We start from the raw sequence: 19951 nt of genomic DNA, 5'->3' as shown, positions 1-19951 counted from the left end.
AAGCTGTTCCACTCGGATATGACAATGGAGAATAAAATACTATTGCAGCTTCTGTTTCATGCTGATTTTAGTACTCTTTATGCAAGAAAAATCTAATTGAAATAAATGTAAAACTAAATTAAACTTATTACAATTCAAAGTAAAGCAGAAAGCAACAGTCTATTGATCACATATCACTGAGTTGAAGGATCCATTAATTTAATATAAGATTACCTGTACCATAGTCAGGGCCTGTTAACCCTGTTTTTTTTCTTTCTTTCTTTTCTTTTTTCTACTGTATAGTGCACTCTTTTGTGTGCTTAGATGAACACCTGCATGTGCACCAACTGAAGGGAAATGTTTTCTTCACTCTATGTTTTTGAAAAGTAATTGGGAAATTATGGTGTCTCTTGTAAATATTGAGTTAATTTTAATTGTAATTGTAATTTTAATTGTAACACAATAATGTGCTACTTGAAATTTCACCTAGTTTGTCAAATGTCATTGGTATTAAACATGATCTAAGTGATTAGTATTAAGTAGTGTTAAATTAGTATTTTAAGCAAAAAAAAAAAAAAAAAAAAAACATCTGTGTGAAAAGTTATTTGAGTGATCTTGTTGAATTGAATTGAAATTTATTTGACATGCTTATAAAACTGTACAAAATACATGTATTCCATACACTTTAGAAAAACTGTCGAGGATAAAAACACAATAAAGACCTTGGCTTATTTCCATTGCGGCCCTCGGTGTTAATATAAAGGTTATGTGTACATGCAGAATGGACAGAGCAACAGTATCTCCTAATCATAATTAATCACATTTATAAAAATCTAATTTTTATCAATATAGTAGGGATAATTCATCAAAAATACTAATCACAACTGACAATAAACACACCCCTAAATGACACAATTTACAATAAAATCACCACAAAACACACTTACTACCCTCTCCAAACAGCCATCTTTTTACCAATCTTTTAAACTCAAATCTTTTACTCCCTTTATTGAAACTGGTAATTTGTTCCATGCTATACCACTAGTATACAGTACAGACCAAAAGTTTGGACACACCTTCTCATTCAAAGAGTTTTCTTTATTTTCATGACTATGAAAATTGAAATTATTGTTATTATTTTTTTAAAGAAGTATACTAATAGCACACATGAATAAACTTTTTTTTCATAAGGGTGTGCATGCAATGAAGAAGTTTAATGATAACTGTAAAGAAAAAAAAATAGTTTTATTTTTTATTTTTTGTCTGTAGCTCCAGTACAGTAGTTGCCTCAAATTAATGCCCCCAAAAGGACAAGGAATATGAACCAAGTGAGAGAAACAGATCCGGTGGTTCCATGACTTCTTGTATCTGAAATGTAAGCATTGACTTTAATAAACTGCTCAGAATGTGCTAAACTGGACACTACAAAATTGTGCTAATCTATGAGTTGAAGTGGTACTTAAAATACTTTCTGATTTTTGAGTAGATAACTTTACTTACCAACAGTCACATTGTATTGCCCAATGATGATATCTGATTCTCCACTTGCTCTAGCAGTGTAGAGTCCACTGTCTTCCTTCTGTATGTTCTTAAGTGTTAGAGAGTAGTTTCCATTATTAAAATCCACTCTCTCCTTATAGGAAGGGTGAATCTTTACTGTTTTAAAATTATATGAGACTACAATAAGTAAACTGTCTTTTAGCCATTCCAAATCATCAGATTGTGGGATCTCATCTGCACGTTTTTGTATAGTAAGATGAACAGAATGTCCTTTCTGAACAGTTATTGGTGTTGGTTGGATTGTGTCACTGGATACTGTCGGGAGAAAAAACACAATTAGTTATGACAGTAAAAATTATTGCTGAGTTTAATTAAGAGCCTCTACAATTAAGATTTAGTAAATGTAGTTTATAATTTTTTTAATAAATAAATGTGCAAAGTTGTAAAGAATTACACTTTATAAGTGTAACACAGCCTGTTGTTAAACAGATGTGTCGCTTAGTGGCGCGAAAATGTTCACGTAATTGTGCTGCTCGTATGAGGATGTTTGCAAGGTACCAGCTGAAGTGCAGCAAGGACTTTGCAGTTTTTAGTTTTTATGCGTTTTGCACCTCTCCCGTAGACCAAAGCGACCCTTTGCGAACCACGCCTGAGTCCAACTGAACCATGCCCTGGCCCACCTCTTCCAAGCGGGCCAGGGCCGGCTAATCGAGCCGCGCCCGGGCACGATTTGGAGCACTCACACTAGTCAAACGAACCGCGCTTTGGTGGTCAAACGCACTCGGGCACGGTTCAAACTGGCAGTGTGAGTACACCCTGAATTTAACTGAACAAGACAAGTAAACTGTCATTCCATTCAACATGGAATGATGAAAAATGTTTTTTTTTTCAGGTGATTATGTTTGAAAATGTTAAGTTATGCAGAGCTGAAAGATCGATTAGGAGTTCTGACCCCGGAATTATCCAAGTAGCCACTCCATGGCTAATGCAACTGAGAATGTGTGGCATCGAAGCGGATCATGAACCCTTGTTGGAATTCACGTCACCTATTTGGGAAAGCTGAACAGTTTATTTCAGTGAAATGGCTTAACGTAATGAAAATCTGAAAAATTGCAACCTTTGATGTGCATATTCAAGGCATTTATTTATTTATTTTATTTTTTCAGGTGCTGATGTGGCAGTGGGGAGATACAGAAAAGGCTCCTGTGGGAGCAGACACTGCTGAGGCAGTGAGGAGATACAGAAAGGCTCCTGCAGGTGCAGACACTGCTGTGGCAGTGGGGAAATACAGGAAAGGCTCCTGTGGGAGCAGACACTGCTGCGGCAGTGAGGAGATACAGAAAGGCTCCTGCAGGTGCAGACACTGCTGTGGCAGTGGGGAAATACAGGAAAGGCTCCTGTGGGAGCAGACACTGCTGCGGCAGTGGGGAGATACGGAAAACAGAGAAGTAAAGGGGAGCATGAGAAGAGGAGGAGAGATAGCTGCTTTGCACGCTGTGCTTGCTTCGGATGCTGTAGTTGTTGAAAGAGACATGGCATTCAGCCAAGTATGGTGATCCATACTCATAATTTGTGCTCTGCATTTAACCCATCCAAAGTGCACACACACAGCAGTGAACACACACACACCGTGAACACACACCCGGAGCAGTGGGCAACCACCCATGCTGCGGCCCCCGGCGAGTAGTTGGGGGTTCAGTACCTTGCTCAAGGACACCTCAGTCATGGTATTGCCGGCCTGAGATTCGAACCCACAAACCACAACCCTAGAGTAAGGGGTCAAACTCTCCAACCACTAAGCCACGAATTCCCCCTCCTTGGATGTGGGAAGAGTAGACAGGTTAGTAGCATTTGATGGGACAACCTAAAAATTTAATGCGTAGCCTACTGTGTTGCCAGCTTAGCAACTGGTTGCCTAATTTGACAATTCCTTAAACCTTGTCCACATTAGAACGTTCCTGTTGGAAAAGCATCATTCCTCTTGTTTTGGCCTTCCGGCCTTTTTAAACAGCCTCCAAAATGGATACATTTGGAACACTGGTTTCACGTTGTAGAATAGCCTGTGGAAACAGAGGCTTTTGAAAACTATGAATATCATTTAGTCCTGTAAAACATACCAATAGACATGATTATGGCAATAACATTAATTGCAGTTATGTGCTGTTCACTTCCAAGCAGTTTCTAAAGATATTTACTTGCATGCTTTTCATATTACAAATCTAGAAAGACAACAGAATTTTACTCACACTTGCTGTCCTGCGGCAAAATGAGGGTAGTTGTGTATTAGATAAATTCTAAGTGATCATGCCAGTAAATGGTGAAATATCTCCCTAAATAAATTGGTCCTGCCAGAATAATTACATGAAACTTATGTCTGTATAACCTCAGTAAGGTTTAAACATGCACGTTAAGGCAGATAATATCTTTGGACATTTCAGTGTGGATGACAACTCTGGAAAGAATGCCTTGGCTCCGTTGTAAAAATGGCATTGTCATCCGACAGAACTACGTCATATCCTCATTTAACAAACTTTAAGCCACCTTTCCACGGCACACGACATTTGGACACGATTGTCGCATTTCTCCCTCTAGCGGCAGTCGTGCAGAACTTTCAAACTGGTCGTGCAGCAACTGTTACCTTGGCATGTACACCATGGTAAAATTAATAATTTTAATGAATATAATGTATGAATACATCTTCACAAATCAGATGACCCCCAAAATAAAAACAGTAGGTTTTATGGGGCCAATCATGTAAATAATGGTTTAATAATTATTTCTCCCATAATTATTATAAACCACCATTTTACATAAATTGTGTTTGAAGAATAATGTTAAAGTTAACAAAATATTGGTAATTCTGACCTCGCACCGATAGATTTGATTAGAATACATCACATCCGGTCGGGCGTTCGCACATGGTCTAGTCGCAGAAGTTCAAATATTTGAATGCATCCGAGGCTCAAATCGGATCTGAAATTTCCGCATACGCATGTGATCGGAACTCCACGCAGCTCCCACACTACTTTCTAGCCGCGAACCTCTATTTAGGGTCTTCACCTGAAAATGTATTGATTTATGACACACGGTCTGCGCCGCTAGAGGAGGCAGCCTTGAACTGAGCCTCAGCCGAAAAGGCCGCGGTGAAAGGAGCCGCGGTGGGAAGTGGGAGAGGCTTGCTGTAGTAAGAAGAACTGAGGTGGGGGCTGGTTGAATGCCTGCTGCTGCTGCGATTCAAGCGCTCGAGGAGAGACCGGTCTTGGTCGGATCAATCGTGGTGTCAAGCGAGGCGAGCTCAGGCTTTGCACGGTATATTGGCCGCGACGTGTGGCTTGGCGAGAAGTGTGATAAGATGACAGACAGAGCGAACCGGGATGCTGATAGACCATCAATGGAGACAGGTAGGCTAATTCAGCTGTATTTATACCCTAAGGTTGATTATCTTAAGTGGCTCCACCTGTGCTAATTAGGATAAGTATCTGACGTACTCCTCCCGAACCTTGTTATGAAACTACATTATGCATTGATGTCACGTTCCCACCAATGTGGCAAAAGAGCCTGTTGCATGTCTCGTTTTGATTGGGAAGCTGCAAAAATGTGATTTAACCAAATGTTAATAGTGTTCCTTAGAACTTACCAAAGACCCAGTGGTCTATGGATATTGATATACAGCCATGAATCGTGTTTCCTGACATTTAAACGTGCCTGATTTCAGTACCGGGCAAAGACATAAAGCAAATTTGCATGCGAATGCATTTTGTAAATTCAGAATAGGTTGGCCTAAATCAAGGTGATTACTTACATCAATGTTATATACTATGGAATAAAATCACTGTCAAAAATAATTGAACGTAATTCAAAACATTTGTGTGTAATTTTAATATACTCGTGCGTAATTTAAAACTATTGTACGTAATTCTGTTTTTTGTCAGAGTTGGATTCCAAAATCTACAGCCACAACAGTTTACAGATACGTGTTTTTGTGTGATTTTTAGAGTACAACTCTAAAATGTATGACTGTGACAGTTTACAGACACGGCGCTTGTTTTCACAATAGCTCTGTTACACACACGACATGAGAATTACGACCACGAAGTGCAGTGTGCAAAACGAAATCAAAAATACGTCATCAAGGTCACAGGCATTACTATCCGAGGGAAGATTAATCGATTCAACAAAGTGCGCATGCGCCCCACCAAAGTTTAAAACCACTGGCGCCGAAATGGCGGATCAGCAGCCAAGCGCTCACACCTCGTCTCAGGTAAATAATTTTTTTTTAATCTGACGTTTAAGCAGAGGTCATCAAATTTGTTCCAGGTGGTCATGAGGTCGGAGCTAAACTCTGAAGAACACGGGCCCTCCAGGACCGAACTTGACGACCCCTGTGTTTAAGGGTTAATGTTAGTTATAACTAATAACAGAGAGTAGCAATATTGCAGAGATATTTTAGTAGGTAAGATAAGGCTCTCAGAGTACATGTAACGTTGGGTGCTTAAAGAAGACAATTGTTTAGGAGGTCATCACTGCAGCCTGTAGCTGTGACGATGTGTGTTTAGGAAACACAAGGAGAGGGTAAGATCCAATTGCTGGTATTTATGGCACAAAAAGGGAATACAAAATAAACAGTCCAAGGAGACAAACAAAACAAAACAAAGAAGGAACTGGATGAAACGGTACGGGAACTCGGAAGAACGAGAAGGTAAGGGGAAGTCTCGGGAGACGAGAACATATATACACAAAGGGTAAGGACTCCATACACACAGCAGAGAAGAACAGCTATTTATAAGGAGACTAACGACAAAGGATTGTCTTCACCTGTGCGATTAATTGGAGTGCAATTACTGTGAAGACAGGACCAAACTAGAGGAATTATAGTGCCTATGGTGAAGTGCCTAAGGAGAAGTGAGTTCACTAGGGAACACCCAGCAAAACAGAGACTGACAGCATGACATTACCCCCTCCCCTACGGAGCAGCTGCCAGATGCTCCACCTGAAACCCAGGAAAAACCCAACAGATAAAGAAGTTAGGAGGGAGGTGGAGCGGCGGCGGACTAGGGGGAGGGACGGAGGGTCAGAAAACATAGTATACAAAGACAGGAGAACCAGATAGAATGGAACACATAGACAAGAGAACCAGGTAGAATGGGGAAACCGAGACAAACAACCAGGTGGAATGGGAAAACAGAGACAAACAACCAGGTGGAATGGGAAGACAAAGACAGGACAATCAGGTAAAATGGAAGGACAGAGACAGGAGAATCAGATAGAATGGAAAAACAGAGACAAGAGAAGTGTAACACGAAACAAGGAGTCCAGGAGGGTGGTGGAGCGGCGGAGGATCAGGGGGAGGGACGGAGGGCCAGGTCCAAAGAAGGAGATAGACAGAAAGCAAAAGAAAACAAAAACACAAAAACATGGGTCCATAAAGGACATCACATGATGCCCCCCCCCCCCCCCCCCCCGGGCGGAGCAGTTGACCTACACCACCATGTGGTCATGGCAGAAACCCCCCCAGGGCGGAGAGGAAGACCACCACCTCCTCGAGGTCGAGGCCGGAGTCCCCCAGGGCGGAGCGGAAGACCACCATGACCCCGCGGCCGATGCCGGATTCCCCCAGGGCGGAGCGGAAGACCACCACGTCCTTGTGGTCGACCCAACGGGAGGACGAAGATCACCAGTGACTTGACTCAGTCCTCGAAGATCACCGGTGACTAGCCTTGTCTCTGGAAAGTCCATGGTACCTAGTCCTGACTCTGGAAGGTCATCAGTGACTAGCCCTGACTCTGGAGAGTTCGCTGGAACCTGACTCCACTCTGGAGAGTTCACTGGAACCTGACTCGACTCTGGAGAGTTCACTGGAACTTGACTCGACTCTGGAGAGTTCACTGGAACCTGATTCGACTCTGGAGAGTGCACTGGAACCTGACTCGACTCTGGAGAGTGCACTGGAACCTGACTCGACTCTGGAGAGTTCACTGGAACCTGACTCGACTCTGGAGAGTTCACTGGAACCTGACTCGACTCTGGAGAGTTCACTGGAACCTGACTCGACTCTGGAGAGTTCACTGGAACCTGACTCGACTCTGGAGAGTTCACTGGAACCTGACTCGACTCTGGAGAGTTCACTGGAACCTGACTCGACTCTGGAAGGTCAACAGGAACTAGCCCTGACTCTGGAGGGTCAACGGTAATTAACCCTGAATCTGGAGGGTCAACGGTGACTAACCCTGACTCTGGAGGTTCCATGAAGACCCGACTCGACTCTGGAGGGTCAACCGGAAACTGACTCAACTCGGGAAAGTCAACGGGCACCTGACTTGACTCGGGAAGGTCAATAGGAATCTGACTTGATTCAGGAGGAACAACTGGAACATGACTCGACTAAGGAAGGTCAACATGAACTAGCCCTGACTCTGGAGGGTCAACGGTAACTAACCCTGACTCTGGAAGGTCGACGATGACTAACCCTGACTAACCTCTGACATCTTGCCCCTTGGAGTTGGGTTGGCAGCCATCTTGTGTTGTGGCGCTGGACTGGCGGCCATCTTGTGTGTTGGCGCTGAGCTGTCGGCCATCCTGTACTGTGGCGCTGGACTGGTTGCCACTCTGTGCTTTGGCGCTGGGATGGCTGCCATTTTGCCTCATGGTGCTGAGTTGGCGGCCATTTTGTGCAGCCGCACCGGACTGGCGGCCATCTGGTACAGTGGCGCTGGCTTGGCCGATTTGTGTCTCCTCTCTCCTCTCTGGGCATAATGGGGAAATGGCGGCTCCCAACCTAACCCCGGTTCAACGGGAGCCCACAGTGGAGATCGCTGCGGGACCTCCTCTTGACTATTTGCTCCGGAGCAACCTCCCCTGGTCCCCAGGAACACCACTAGGCGAGAGCCCTCAAAGCCATTTTTCTCCTGCTTGCTGGCTGGGGAGGAAATGGTAGCAGACATACTGCTGGATCTTTGGTGATGGTGTCCTTCTGTGACGATGTGTGTTTAGGAAACACAAGGAAAGGGTAAGATCCAATTGCTGGTATTTATTGCATAAAAAGGGAATACAAAATAAACAGTCCAAGGAGACAAACAAAACAAAACAAAGAAGGAACCGGATGAAACGGTACGGGAACTCAGAAGAATGAGAAGGTAAGGGGAAGTCTTGGGAGACGAGAACATAGATACACAAAGGTTAAGGACTCCATACACACAACAGAGAAGGACAGCTATTTATAAGGAGACTAACGACAAAGGATTGTCTGCACCTCTGCGATTAATTGGAGTGCAATTACTGTGAAGACAGGACCAGACTAGATGAATTATAGTGCCTATGGTGAAGTGCCTAAGGAGAAGTGAGCTCAGTAGGGAACACCCAGGAAAACAGAGACTGACAGCGTGACAGTAGCGCGATGAGATAGGGTTACATAAAAGAATGAGCAATTTTAAGTGTTGACTTCCTAAAAGCCATGTTACGTGCACTGTACGTTAATACACAGGTCATGTTATATAAGTGTTCACTGTTTAAGTATTGAAGTCATATTTCATTTATCACTAATAGTCTAGTCAATTTAGGAAAAAAGGTTGAACAAATTGCAACAGAAGCAAACTGATTTTGTATCAATATGTCCTAAGTAAGAAAAAAAAGCCCAGAAGAATCCCATTAGGGGAAAGTTTCAAAAATGACCCAAATATAGCCTATTCATTCTTTTTCTCACGTGAATAGGGTAACATTTTTTACCTTTAGATATCACCATGAAAATGAGTTGATTACTTATATCAAGACAAACAAAAAATGTATTACAGGTTTTTTTAATTGTTTGTTAACATGGACAAATGGTGCATAATCTAATTAAATATGTGCTAATTTGCATAAATACCACAACAGATCTAAACATTGGGTGAAAATGTCTTCTTAAATTTTGTTGACATTTAACAGTAAAATATTTACTATTAAGATCTGAGTGGAACCCATTAGGCTACCCATGAGCATTAATACAGAGAGGCAGGAAGAAGATAGTGATCACCAGTTTTCTGACAGATAGGTAACAGTTAATGAGACTGGGGAAATCCATGTCAAACAGCTGCTCCACCAACACTGATGCCCCTCAGGGATTTGTTCTCTCCCCTCTGCTCTTCTCCCTGTACACCAACGACTCCACGTCTAAAGACCCCTCTGTCAAGCTCCTGAAGTTTGCAGACGACACTACAGTCATCAGCCTCATCCAGGATGGTGATGAGTCTGCTTACAGACAAGAGGTTGAGCAGCTGGCTGTCTGGTGCAGTCTTAAAGGGGGGGTGAAATGCTATTTCATGCATACTGAGTTTTTTACACTGTTAAAGAGTTGGATTCCCATGCTAAACATGGACAAAGTTTCAAAAATGAAGTTGTACGTTTGACGGATTATTTTTGTTCCCAAAATACTCCTTCCGGTTTGTCACAAGTTTCGTAAAAGTTTTTTTAGAGTATGGCTCTGTGTGACGTTAGATGGAGCGGAATCTCCTTATATGGGTCCTAAGGGCACTTCTGCCGGAAGAGCGCGCGCTCCCGTATAGCAGAGCACTGAGGGGCTGAGCACAGACATTCATTCACTGATCAGAGCGAGAGCATCACGAAAAGTCACAAAAGAAGTGTGTTTCTGGTTGCCAGGGCAAGACAACCCTGCACAGATTACCAAAAAAAAAACAGCATTAAGGGACCAGTGGATGGAGTTTATTTTTACAGAGCATTAACGGAGTTGTGCAAGTGTTTTTGTTTGTTCCCTGCATTTCGAAGATGCTTGTTTTACAAACAAGACCCAGTTTGACGATTTGCGTATCGTTTATTTCTTAAGGATGATGCAATCCCAACGAAAAAGGGTCACGATCGTGTGTTGGAACCGCAGGCGGTGAGTAAAACTGCTTAAAACTGCTCTGCCTCCTTGTTAGTGCGTCCGCCTCCCATGCTGGAAACTCGGGTTCGAGCCCCGCTGTTTGGATGATGTTTTTTTCCTCACGGTAAAGTCAACGCTCTCAACGCAAAAGCCTACTGGCGCTCGTGATTCTTTAGCTCCGCCCACACGTCACGCCTCCAGCCGGTCGTGTTTTTCCGGGAAAAATCGGTACAGACTATCTTTCTCTTATGAATATAATAAAACTAAAGACTTTTTGGAGTTATGAAGGATGCAGTACTACTCTATAGGTACTCAAGATTAACAGGATATTGAGTGAAAACGAGCACTTTTGCCATCTGGCCGGCCCAAATCCCAGAACAGTCAGGCACAAGAACAGTTTCTTCCCCCAGGCAATCTACCTCATGAACAGTTAAATGTTCCCCACTTATACTTATGCAATAAAAATGTGCAATACCCTTATATTTATTTGTTACCCCTCCATTCTAGTACATCCCTGCATCTTACTCAATCCTATTCCATTATCATTTATAGCACAATTGTTTATACACCTATTTTTATTTTATTTTATTTTTTATTTTGTGTGTGTGTGTGTGTGTGTGTGTGTGTTGTTGTCTCTGTGTACTGGAAGCTTATGTCACTAAAACAAATTCCTTGTATGCGCAAGCATACTTGACAATAAAGCTCTTTCTGATTGACAGATGATCTGACCAATCATAATGCCGAATCTACCATTTTGTCCAACAATTAAACCAGATAGGAGAGTAGATTTGCCTTGTCCAAATATGAGCATGTGCGTGAGACAGGAAGTAAGTGTCCAAGACTGTCCAAATCTTTTCATGACAGAAAAAAAAAAATAAAAAAAATAAAGCTGTGTAAACACTCAGCTCATCCTCACTTGAACACGTGGGCCAAATATAGGAACTACATTACAGAAGTAGTCAAGTGCAAAGACCACAAGTGTGGGTGTTTGGACAAGGCTAATAACTTCGGTGGAAAATTGTGTGTATTAACATCTTTATGCAGCTGAAATAAAATTTTCATCAAATTTTACTGCTGAATGTGCCAACTTTTACGCTATTTCGCAGGGCTGTTTTTAGTCCATGGATTAAAGCCTTGGTATGTGCTAATCTTAACACTAAAAAATTTTGTACACAACAAAATGTGCTGTTACATACAGTAGGTTTTGACTTCCAAATGTGATTTACCAACAGTCACATTGTATTGTCCAATGATGCTATCTGAGTCTCCACTTGCTCTAGCAGTGTAGAGTCCACTGTCCCTTATGAAACAAAAATATATTGCAGTATATTGGAAAATATCATGTAATATATTAGGCATATATTCTTATATATATTTATTTTTTCCAATATATTGCAATATATTGAAAGCGGCAATCATTTGTAAATTTTACAATATATTATGTAATATATGTATCATCAATATATTATTAAATGTATTCAAATATATAAAATATTAGAAAATAAAAAGGGAAAATAATATATTACAATATATCACAATATATTTTAAGAAATATATTGGTAAATATATTTTCCTTTCGTAAGGGGTCTGTCTCCTGTATGTTCTGAAGTGTTAGAAAGTAGTTTTAAGTATTAAAATCCACTCTTTCCTTATAGAAGGCATGAATCTTTACTGTTTTAAAATCATATGAGACTACAATATGTAAACTATCTTTTAGCCATTCGAAGTCATCAAATTTTGGGATCTCATCTGCAAATTATCATTGAATTAGGAGCTTCTAAAGATGATCTCCTCATCCATCCAGGTTGACCAGATAGTTAATATGTATTAATATGTATTCTCTCTAGTATAAATATGTTTCTTTGATCAAGTAAATGTGCAATGTTGTGTAGCAATCAATCGTAGCATTAGTTCTGGCAGGTCACATTAGTTAAGCTTGCATCAACTGACTCTCAGCTGATTCAAGTCTGCCTATGGGAATATGACAGTTTTCTGTTTTTCTATTTTATATAAAGTATTTTAATATTATCAGCAACTATTGCATTGCTCAATAGCTAATGACCCTCCTCCATCCCCTACTTCTCCTCTTATCCAGTCAGAATTTGGCCTTCTGATTCTTTTTTGATTCAGGCTACTTTCTAAAATGTTTACATTAATGTATTAAAAATTATTGATATCTGCAATAGATTTATGTTGGTTCTGTACTCTTTCCTGATTTTGACTGCTCTCCCTGCTCTTATCCATTCTAAGCTGCATGGATGCGCAGGGAGTTATTGCCCAGAACAGAACCATTCTGTCAATCCAAATTGTCAATCATCTTTCACGATAGTGGTCCTGAAAGAATTTCATTGAAGTTAATTTGTTATTCAAGATTTCTAAACTAGCAAAAGTCAATTTAGTCTTTGTTTTAAAAATTAATTAGATGCACAATACACATGCCAGTTAGATGGATTACCACTCCTGCTTTTTGCCAAGGTGCTAAGCAAAGGTAATTAGCTTTAAATTAGTTGTTTGTATTGTGGATACCTTTAATGCAAGCTATATTTTGTTGATTTTGATTCATTTATATGAATTATGACTTTTCATGTTTGAATATTAGCATGCTTCCATTTAAATGGGTTATATAATGTTGCTAAAAAGAACATTATTTTGTGTATTTGATGTAATTAAATATTTTTATATTTTTGTTTATTTTCCATATAATGTTGATTATTTTTTCCTCCTCTATGCCCAGCCTTTCTCAAACGTGTAATTTTTTTACAAAGCTCATCGGTCTGAAAAGCAAGGTGTGCTCTGATTAGCCAGTTATCCAGTGCTTCGTGATTGGCTGAATGCCTCAAGTGTGTGACGAAAATGTTACGCCACTGTAATGACTTGATGAGGTTAAGGAAAACAGTTTGACACCATGGTATAATGAGCATACTCGCACCCTAAAGAGAGCAGCCCGAAAAATGGAGCGCAGCTGGAGGAAAACAAAACTAGAGGTATTTCGTATTGCTTGGCGGGAAAGTAGCATATCCTACAGAAAAGCATTAAAAACTGCTAGATCTGATTACTTTTCTTCTCTTTTAGAAGAAAACAAACATAACCCCAGGTATTTATTCAATACAGTGGCTAAATTAACGAAAAATAAAGCCTCAACAAGTGTTGACATTTCCCAACACCACAGCAGTAATGACTTTATGAACTACTTTACTTCTAAAATCGATACTATTAGAGATAAAATTGCAACCATTCAGCCGTCAGCTACAGTTTCGCATCAGACAGTGCACTATAGACCCCCTGAGGAACAGTTCCACTCATTCTCTACTATAGGAGAGGAAGAATTGTATAAACTTGTTAAATCATCTAAACTTACAACATGTATGTTAGACCCTATACCATCTAAGCTCTTAAAAGAGGTGCTTCCAGAAGTCATAGGTCCTCTTCTGACTATTATTAATTCCTCATTGTCATTAGGATATGTCCCCAAAACCTTCAAACTGGCTGTTATTAAGCCTCTCATAAAAAAGCCACAACTTGACCCCAGAGAACTAGTTAATTATAGACCAATCTCGAATCTCCCTTTTCTGTCCAAGATACTAGAAAAGGTGGTATCCTCACAATTATATTCCTTCTTAGAGAAAAATGGTATATGTGAGGATTTCCAGTCAGGATTTAGACCGTATCATAGTACTGAAACTGCTCTCCTTAGAGTTACAAATGATCTGCTCTTATCATCTGATCGTGGGTGTATCTCTCTATTAGTTTTATTGGATCTTAGTGCTGCGTTTGACACAATTGACCACAACATTCTTTTGCATAGACTTGAACGCTTTGTTGGCATCAGTGGAAGTGCATTAGCATGGTTTAAATCGTACTTATATGACCGCCATCAGTTCGTAGCAGTGAATGAAGATGTATCATATCGATCACAAGTGCAGTATGGAGTACCTCAAGGCTCAGTTCTAGGGCCGCTACTCTTCACGCTTTATATGTTACCCTTGGGAGATATCATCAGGAAACATGGTGTTAGCTTTCACTGTTATGCTGATGATACGCAGCTCTATATTTCCTCGCAGCCTAATGACTAATGCATAGTCGATATAAAAAATTGGATGACGAGTAATTTCTTACTGCTAAATTCAGAAAAAACAGAGGTGTTAATCATAGGGCCTAAAAACTCTACTTGTAATAACCTAGAACACTGTCTAAGACTTGATGGTTGCTCTGTCAATTCTTCGTCATCAGTTAGGAACCTAGGTGTGCTACTTGATCACAATCTTTCCTTAGAAAGCCACGTTTCTAGCATTTGTAAAACTGCATTTTTCCATCTCAAAAATATATCTAAATTACGGCCTATGCTCTCAATGTCAAATGCAGAAATGTTAATCCATGCATTTATGACTTCAAGGTTAGACTATTGTAATGCTTTATTGGGTGGTTGTTCTGCACGCTTGGTAAACAAACTACAGCTAGTCCAAAATGCAGCAGCAAGAGTTCTTACTAGAACCAGGAAATATGACCATATTAGCCCGGTCCTGTCCACACTGCACTGGCTCCCTATCAAACATCGTATAGATTTTAAAATATTGCTTATTACTTATAAAGCCCTGAATGGTTTAGCACCTCAGTATTTGAATGAGCTCCTTTTACATTATACTCCTCTACGTCCGCTACGTTCTCAAAACTCAGGCAATTTGATAATACCTAGAATATCAAAATCAACTGCGGGCGGCAGATCCTTTTCCTATTTGGCGCCTAAACTCTGGAATAACCTACCTAACATTGTTCGGGAGGCAGACACACTCCTGCAGTTTAAATCTAGATTAAAGACCCATCTCTTTAACCTGGCATACACATAACATACTAATATGCTTTTAATATCCAAATCCGTTAAAGGATTTTTAGGCTGCATTAATTAGGTAAACTGGAACCGGAACACTTCACATAACACCGTACTTTCTACATCATTAGAAGAATGGCATCTACGCTAATATTTGTCTGTTTCTCTCTTGTTCCGAGGTCACCGTGGCCACCAGATCCAGTCTGTGTCCAGATCAGAGGGTCACTGCAGTCACCCGGATCCAGTACGTATCCAGACCAGATGATGGATCAGCACCTAGAAAGGACCTCTACTGCCCTGAAAGACAGCGGAGGCCAGGACAACTAGAGCCCCAGATACAGATCCCCTGTAAAGACCTTGTCTCAGAGGAGCACCAGGACAAGACCACAGGAAACAGACTTTGCACAATCTGACTTTGCTGCAGCCTGGAATTGAACTACTGGTTCCGTCTGGTCAGAGGAGAACTGGCCCCCCAACTGAGCCTGGTTTCTCCCAAGGTTTTTTTCTCCATTCTGTCACCGATGGAGTTTCGGTTCCTTGCCGCTGTCGCCTCTGGCTTGCTTAGTTGGGGTCACTTCATCTACAGCGATATCATTGACTTGATTGCAAATTAAAACAGACACTATTTCAACTGAACAGAGATGACATAACTGAATTCAATGATGAACTGCCTTTAACTATCATTTTGCATTATTGAGACACTGTTTTCCAAATGAATGTTGTTCAGTGCTTTGGCGCAATGTATTTTGTTTAAAGCACTATATAAATAAAGGTGATTGATTGATTGATGTGTGTCCTGGTCAGAACACCAGCGAGACAAGACAAAAACAATAAAACCCATTACAGACGAGTCATTTGTTGCATCCAATGACAACATAATTACGTATTTTAATGACTTACAGTACGTATACTGTGTTTTTACGCATGCATTGCGCCATGTAAACCTAACGTACTTACAGACTGTGAGTCAAAAGAGCTGGCATTGTAGTCTTCTCTCTCAGGATCAGGAGACAGTCCTCCATAAAATGTGCTGCACACATCTAAATATTTGGGTTGAAGTGTTCTGGAGCAGTGTTGTAAATACAACTAAACCACTGATTTCCAGTTGTATCCTCTTTTCCAAGGCCAAACAAAATATTTTCGCTTTCACAACGAAACAGCGTCTCCAGAACATGGCGTCAGCGGCAACAGCGAGAATCGTAGCTACGCCTTCTTTCTTTGCATGCACATTTGGCATTGTTATGCAAAACTTCCCACATTGTGATGTAGACATGTGGGGGCGTGTTCAAACGAGGCATTTTGGGATGGCGTGGAGAAGTCTTAACTTTTATAAAGATCAGGGAGCACAGAATTTTTTTGAGAAAATGAAATCCAGCCAATTTCAGACAGCATAACAATATGAAGCAAAGCCAAAAGTAAATGTTGTAGCATTCACAAATTGCTAATTGATTTTTACTATTAATGATCATTAAACATGAAAGGTTTTTTTAAAGTTGTTGAGCTGTTATAAAATGCATGAACATGGTACATAAAATCTTTTCTTCAGTATTTTAAAAAGTTTTGTAAAAACCATTCCAGAGAAATTAAAACAGTTTGTTAATATGTGTAAGACAAAAACTTTACTGAAATAGATTTTAGGAATCTAAATATTTTCTTACCCTTTCTACATTAAAAAGATGATATATAAATTATATTATGATATCCAATGACTTGATACCTGTGTTGGAGCTCAGATGACTGATAAACATCACAGTGAACAACGCAAGAAGAGAAGTTAACGCCATTTTAGATCACACTGGTTCATGCTTATATCTTCAAAATCAGCAGAGGGAAGTGTCTGACATACAGGAAGTTACCCAGCAGTTATACAGCAAAACAGCAACTTATGGCTTTTACTTGGTGACAAAGACACTTGTAAACCATGAAGAAAATCTATTTGGGAGATCCTAATTCACGAAGAAAAAAATAAAAACTCAAATAGTTTTGGCCTTGTTGGGCATATTTAATTGAATTGTCTCAAGTGTTATAAAAACAGATAATTTTAAAAGCATTTAGACTAGAGCACTAATTTTGCAGAAGCATGTTATTTTGTTTGTGGGAGGATATGATATGAGGAAAAGGGATGAAACTGAATTCGACATACATTTAAATTGAATTATGCTGTGAGGAGTAATATATGTTTTTTTAAAGGTCCCATAAAATGCATTGATATTATAATCTTTTAAATTGTTATCTGATGTCCTCAAAATGTGTATGTGAAGTTTTATCTCAAAATATCCCACAGATATTTTTTATAGCTTGTCGAAATGGCCACTTTTAGGGTATGAGATAAATTGTGCTGTTTTTTGTTTGTCCCTAGCAGTGTTGTTTTTGGCAGCCCTTTTAGTTTTATTCTTAGTCATTTGGACGAAGATGATTTTTAGTTTTAGTCACTGGATGGCCAATGTCCTGAAAAGTTTAGCTCCAACTGGCCTTAATACACCTGGAAGATTGTCAAGTAAGAGCTTGATTAGATGGTTCAAGTGCGTATAACTAGGGTTAAAGCTAACAGGGGTTTCACAAGATCCCGGCCCTATGCCCTAGGCGGTCCTGATGGGCCCCCATGCCCCCCACCCATGAAAATATCCAGGTAAAATAAAATATATTTCAGATTCATACTTTTCAAGGGCTCTCTCTTCCTTTGGGGCCCTGGTAATGAACACTGGTTTTACCCCCAGTCCGACCCTGGGAGCTAAACTATAAAGGACACTGGCCCTCTAGAACAGTTTGGGGCTGTAAGGTCAAATTATTTTTATGTATTTTATTTTCATTTTATTTACTTAATAATGCTGCTTTTGCTGACATTATGTCTGTGGTCAAAAATTAAAATGACTGATGCCTTGGCACAGTGCACAAACACACACAAAGCTCCGGATATGACAAATGCGCGCGGCAAGGCTAGAAGGCTCTACTGGGCATGCACACATAAATACAGCAAAATTTTTGTCATACTGCACTAGGGATTGCATAGACTAGTCGAGCGCTGTCGGAAACACTCGACTACTCCAGCATGGGTTAGTGTTTACAAAGTGTTTACAAACTTACAAAGTGTTTGCAAGTACGACGTGAATTTTAGAATTACAATATTGCGTGGAGCTGTTACTATATGACCTTATCTATGTTGCATGTAAAAATAAGGTTGTGCCTGAAGCCAAATACCTTATTCGGAATGGCACGGATAATGGCTTAAAAAAACGAATAACGGACAAGGAATAATTCTGCCTGAGTACTCGCTGAAGCTGACACAGTCTGGTGTTTGCTAGATAAAAGGCGAGCCAGGGGATCAGTGGCAGAAGTGAATGAATGTAAACTTTATGAGTGAAAAGAGCGCAAATCGAACACCGCATTGTTGTTGCCTCTCTGTGCATCTCTCATAAATCAGAGCATTGCAATCAGTGCCGGCCCGAGCCTCTTGGGGGCCCTAAGCAGAATTTGATTTGGGGGCCCCCCTCCCACCATGCGGAGTCACCTGTGCTTCAAGATTATTGACACAAATGTCACACTATAATGTTACATTAATAAATTAATACAGTGAGGTTATGTATTAATACAAAATAAATAAATACAAATCAGTACTTATTAAGTATTACTTAACATACTTCACTCTTAAACTTCTGAATACAAACTGTCACAAAACATGAAATAAATAATTTGCAAAATTGAAGAAATTATATAGGCTGTGTTATCTATAGCAAAAATGTAACAGCAGCAATTACATGGCATTTGGCTCCCTGTGCAGGCATTTGTAATAGCATGTACATAAATTCTTTATTTTGTATGTGCCTACAATATGTATTTTAACAGTGTTATTATTAACCAATCATTATTGCCTCATATTTTTTTATATAATGCAATAATTTATATGAAGTCAATTTAAAGACTATTAATGGCTTAGATCTGTTTTTATAGCAACAACAACAACAACAAAAACATGTTACAGTATATTAATACTTCTTTGTAAATTATTATTTGAAGTAACAAAACCATGGTTATTTTTCAGTTGCCATGGCAACAAGAACGATGATTTGTGGTGTTATTGATAAAACCATGGGTCATTTTCGTAAGGGAACCTGAAAATTTTTTTTTAACAGGAATGTGCCTGAAAGTGATAAATGGGCCTCGTTTTTACCTAAATGATTTATAATTTATTTTAAAATATATTAAAAATGTATACGGTGACTGCAAGTCTTTCTCCTCATGCTACTGAGTTTCAAATTTGCCTTTGAGCCCATGTGAAAAATTAGCATAATTTACATATACTTTACAGTTTATTTTAATAAATATTCAACATTATATTCAATTGTGCATTATAGCTGACACCTAGATGAACAATTACAATTGTTTTTATGACTGTAAGTAATTTTCCTCAAATGCTACTGAGGTTAGAAAAGTGTATACCAATATCGCATGTAACTTTAGAGACGGTCCCTAAATTTGAGACTCTCGAACGTCCAACGACAAGCCAACTTTATGTCATTTTCTTCTTTCTCTTTTCGGCACCAGAGGGATACATCCTTTTTGTGACATGGCTTATCATTTATTACAGTGACGCGCACTTGCGCTCCGGCGCGAATTGTCAATGCACGCGAGGTGTCTATGCGCAAGTGCGCATGACTCAAACACTAGCAGACACAGCAGCAGTTGTTGGTAAATAAGTTTTTTTTTTTTTTAATTGAATTCTTGAATTATTAATTTATTAGTTCATTATTCATTCATTCATTCATTCATTTATATCACTTGTTTAAGTTATTTAA

The 19951-nt window shown here is 39.8% G+C and overlaps 1 long non-coding RNA gene across 1 annotated transcript; it reads right to left on the bottom strand.

Annotated features, from left to right (window-relative positions):
• Positions 1 to 593: 593 nt before the first annotated feature.
• Positions 594 to 16977, bottom strand: LOC113075465 (uncharacterized). Its single transcript, XR_003280942.1, has 3 exons — positions 16876 to 16977; positions 1480 to 1794; positions 594 to 1347 (listed from the first exon to the last, which is right to left on the bottom strand). It is a non-coding gene; the product is annotated as an uncharacterized LOC113075465 (long non-coding RNA).
• Positions 16978 to 19951: the final 2974 nt, after the last annotated feature.

This window comes from Carassius auratus, unplaced genomic scaffold (genome assembly GCF_003368295.1).
Source record: "Carassius auratus strain Wakin unplaced genomic scaffold, ASM336829v1 scaf_tig00017067, whole genome shotgun sequence".
Taxonomy (NCBI): Eukaryota; Metazoa; Chordata; class Actinopteri; order Cypriniformes; family Cyprinidae; genus Carassius; species Carassius auratus.
This window is presented reverse-complemented; position numbering and strand designations above follow the sequence as displayed.